Below are 4,833 nucleotides of genomic sequence, written 5' to 3'. Positions count from 1 at the left end.
ACTCATTTTCAATGGATTTGTTGTTATAAACAGTTGTTGTTGGTATTATTTGGCCATTGATATCTTTTAAGGGATCTTCTTCAATTTCGTTATCTAGGGCTGCTTCAATCATGTGACATTTTATATTACATACGACAGCCAAGTGGTTAATGTAAGTGTTAATAATGTCATCTTCTGTTTGATTCTTAAATTCAAGAGCATCTACTACAGTTAGTGGTGATCGAATATTTTCAGTTAAATATGTTACAGGTTGTTACCTAGTTTTTATTATAGTTAGGCTTGGCTGAGATGGAGGATATAAAGCTAGGTTCTTCAAATTACTTCCTCTTGCTATAATCATACTGCATGTTTGAAAACTTATATAAGCATCTATGGTCGCTAGCCAAGGTCTTCCTAATATTAGAGGATTTCCATCTAGCCGATTTCTAGGATTAATAATTAAGAAATTTGTTGGGTATTCCCAAGAATCTACATACACCATTACATCCTATAATGTCCCTTCTGGTTTGACAACTAATCGGTCAGCAAGTTCTAGCAAGGTTGTAGTTGGATCTAAGGTTGTGATGCCAAGTCTCTAACAGGTTGTTGTTGTGAGAATATTAATGGCTACCACTATATCGACTAATGCATTTGGAAAGGAACATCCATTTATTTGTACTGTGACTATAGGGTTTCTTGGGTCCTCATATTTCACCGGTGTTTCTCTGCCTGATAATAAATCAGACAAAGCTCTGACTACATGGACAATTGATGTTTCTTTTATTTTCCTCGTAGGTCTTTTGGTACATAATTCCTTAAAAGTTTTTGCATAGATTGGAATGTCCTAAATAACCTAGAGGGGTATTTTTACACAAAGATTTTTTAATTCTCCCAGGAGATCGAAATCAGGATATTCGATTGGGTGGGGTATAATAAATCTTTCTGGGAATAAAGGAGAAGAGGTAATATTTTGATCGTGGTTTTTCTGTTTAATTGTATTCTCCATTTGAGGTGTTTGTTCTACAAGTAGTGGTTCTTCTAATTGTATATTTTTATCCTCCTCTAACTCGATTATTCGTCCAGACCTCAATTTGAGTTCATTGCATTCTCTCAACTCAGTTTTTGGATCCAACCCTTCAATAAATTGTACCAATTGGACTGGTCTGTTGTTGGGATTCGGGTTGGGCTTGACTGGGAGTTGTGGTCATAGATTGGGTCGAGGATTCTACTGCAACGTGTAAGGTTCTGGCAGCGTAGGTTGAGGCAAGGGGATTGTTCCTCATGGCTAGTTTGTAGGTCTTTGCCAGCTTGACTGCCAGTTCTGGTTTTGTGAAGTGGAGGGGGTCCATTGAGATGGATATGGATTGTTCTGCCAAAATGGTGGAAAGTAAGAGGAATTTGGCCAACTATTGTTTGCATTTGATTGATTAGACCAAGGTGGCATAGAAAATGCTTGTGGTGACCAATTAGGAAAAGGTGGCTGGTTTTGCCATGTAGCTCTTGTGTATTGCTGAGAATTATATTGTGGGGGCTAATTCAAAGAATGAATATGGGTTGGTAGGCATACCTATTTGTCGTGGTTTCCATTGGCGACACTGATTTAACAGGTAGACTGGTTCTGTTTCTTCCTCTACCTCTTTGAAGACTGATTTTAATCCTGGGAGTGATGGGTAATTTTCTGTGGCATGTTCTTTAGTGCATATGGCATAGGTTTGTACCATATCCAGTGGAAATTATTTATGACTATGTTTCTTCATGCATCGAGGACAAAAGATAACCAAGTTCTGTTCTGCTTTGGCCTGCTTCTACTTGGCTTGCATGATGTCTAATTGTGTTGTCAAGGTTCCCAGGATATCCATTTTGAAATCTTCCAGTAGGTTGTCAATTTTAGTACGAGTAATGCTTCTACCAGAGATTTTGTTGTCCTTGGTGATCATATCGCATTCTGCTGGTTTCAGTCTTGTACTGCCCCTCGAGCACCTGATACACAAATCAATAATGTTAGCATACTCTTCTTGATAGATATCACCTTTACCCATAATATTTAATGTCTCTATCCATTGGTCGTTCATCCCCTTAATCAGCGTGGTTTGGAGCACATTATCAGGTAGAGGCAGATTTGCATAGGTAGACCTTTGGAGGTTATATTGGAAATGCTCCACATACTCTTCCAAGGTTGCACTAGGTCTTGCTACCATTTGGAATATCTCATCTTTTAGTTCTCTAGATCTGCAATAATCCTCATATTTTTTAAGGAAAGCAATTTTCATTTGGTCCAAATCATTTATGGTGCCCCCACCTAGTCCCATAAACCAATCCAGGGTTTCTCCCTTTAAAGTGGAAGGAAACAACTCCAGTTTCTGGTGATCGGTGGTGTAATCATAACCTCAACATAGGACATCGAATTCAAATAGGAATGCATCTGGATCTTCTGAAGTGAGTCCATGAAAGGCAAGAATATTTTGTAGAGGGATAGCTTTTGTGGGTGCGTTGACAGCTATGTCAACAATAGGATACTGTAATGTAGAAGTCTGGGGTGTTTGTGGATTATTGGCCATTTGATCAAAAATATGCCAGTACCCTTCCAGGATTTCTGGAGCTAGAGAGTTATCCCTGGGTTGTCTAGAAGAGGTGGGAATGATCCTAACAACACTCCCCTAATCTGGGACAGTGGGTGTCCTCTGCTCAATTACTACCTGAGGGGATATTGGTTCCTCTATTTCCCTTGTTTCTCCTCCTCCTTCACGAATGTTGCAAGAATTCTCTTCTTGTGAGGGAATTGGTCGCGAATTTTCAATGTCTTGAAAACTCTGCTTAGTCCTTTCAGTTTTACTGTGGACCTTAGTGTAGGCTACAGATGGTGAGCCTGTGGCCCGAAGGGAGACAGTAGGTTGTCCGAAGAAACATTTCGGGGACCTACTGATGGCTGAGATTCAATTTTTCTTAAGATTCGTCGATAAAAGTTGATCATCCAAGGGTCATCGGTCCCTTTGATTTTTTAGGTTTGGGATGTGGAATTGTATTGTTTTCTAGTCTTTTCTTCTTATTCATTCATGCAGAAATTCAAATATATATTTCTACCTTAAATTCCTAGCAATTCTGCTGGAAAGCGGGAGGGGGTGCAGGAATTTTACTTGCTCCATATGTAGGTTCTTACCTTTCATTTTTAATACCTAATTCTCTCTCAACAGACAAACATCAAACACTTAATTCACTTTTCTATAATTGTGCTGAAAAGCGGGCGGATGAGCAAGCACTTTACTTGCTCATTACATAGGTTCTTACCTTCCGTTTTCACTACCCAATCTTTCCCAACAACAATTATCAAATATACATCACTCTTTGTAAAATGGCGATACTCTCCTCGGCAACGATGCTAAAATGTTGGCTGATAAAAGGTGTCTTTTAAAACTCCTAATTACCCCACATTAATCATCAACCCAGGCAAGTCCTTTTATTTCAAGAGTGTACACAATATGTGCAAGCTATAAATCTAGAGAGTAATGTTTCTTAAAATGAAGTATAAACCTTTGATACAAGAGTAAACAGATGCATCTATAAAATTCCAATTGCAATTATTAAAGGAAATATGACATCTAAGCTTCAAGACTCAATCCTATACTAAAATCATAATCAAATCTCACACAAGAAATTCAATTAACAATAGCATCATCCGAGAGCATAGTAGCAATAACTCATATCTTCTTATCTAATTCAATCTAAATCATACTCAATCTCTACGAAGCAATGCAAATGGCAATGATATCAATTTGAGAGTTCAATAGTGATAACCAAACTCTTACAGCTGATTCAATCAGTACGATTCACTATCTAAATAATTTAATCTGCAATAAATGTAAATCAAATCAAGTGATAATGCTACAAAATATATAAAGAAAATATACTACTTCAATGCACGAAAGCGATAACTAGCAAATAGGATAAACTCACAAAAAAGGGAAAATTATCAAACCAATCAAACTTGCGAGAATCAGAAATATATAACACAAGGAAGCAGTTTAATCCACTAGAGGCCAGGCCCCTAGCCACCAGCGAACACTACTGAGCTACTTCAGAGAATACGAATGAACAACAACTTCAATTATATATTAATCATTGAACTTAAGTAACATTACACCATGGTCGCGTTCTCCAACAACACGAGTCTATAAATTAAAATTACAATTTGAAATAATAGAGATCGATCGATCCCCTTTCCTCCTACAATCATTTGCTTTTATAGTAAAAAAGAGGTAGAAGATTAAATGTGATCCCTTAGGATCTCCCGATCCTGAGGGATTCACAACTGAATGTTATCTTCAGACACTCTTTGTAGTTAACGCTGATCCTCTTGATTCATCCTCTGACCTATCTGCAACTGACGTGTTCCATTCTTCCTTTATTGGTTTTTTTTGCTCCATCACTAGGGAACAACAATTGTTCCTTTCATCATTTTTCTGCATAAAGACGAGTAAAAGTTAGTTATGATAGCTAAATCTTAACTGCGAGTAGTTTATCCATTTCTTATCACAATCCATCAATATGTTAGCGTATTAAGATATGAAAGAGATAAGAAAAGAGGAAAAAGGTGGTGAAATTAAGAGTAAATACATACCCATTTCGTAACTCAACAACTACTTTGGGTGAGACCTCAGTCTGTGCTCTATGGACTATTACCGAAAGGGCCAGTAGTACAGGGATTTTTTTGGATAATTAACTCCAAACCTGGGTCAGGCCCCAACAAGCCAACAATGGAGGAGATGGTGGAGGAAGCATTCCTCCCTTTCCCTTATCTTCTTGATCTCTAGGGGTTGAAGTGCCTTCATCTTTGTTTTTCTTAAACTCACAAGACAT

This window comes from Pinus tabuliformis, chromosome 2_2 (assembly GCF_031772625.1).
Source record: "Pinus tabuliformis cultivar Carrire ecotype Pingquan chromosome 2_2, CPIR1, whole genome shotgun sequence".
Classification (NCBI taxonomy): Eukaryota; Viridiplantae; Streptophyta; class Pinopsida; order Pinales; family Pinaceae; genus Pinus; species Pinus tabuliformis.
The sequence above is the reverse complement of the archived record's forward strand: the minus strand, read 5'-3'. Positions refer to the sequence as shown.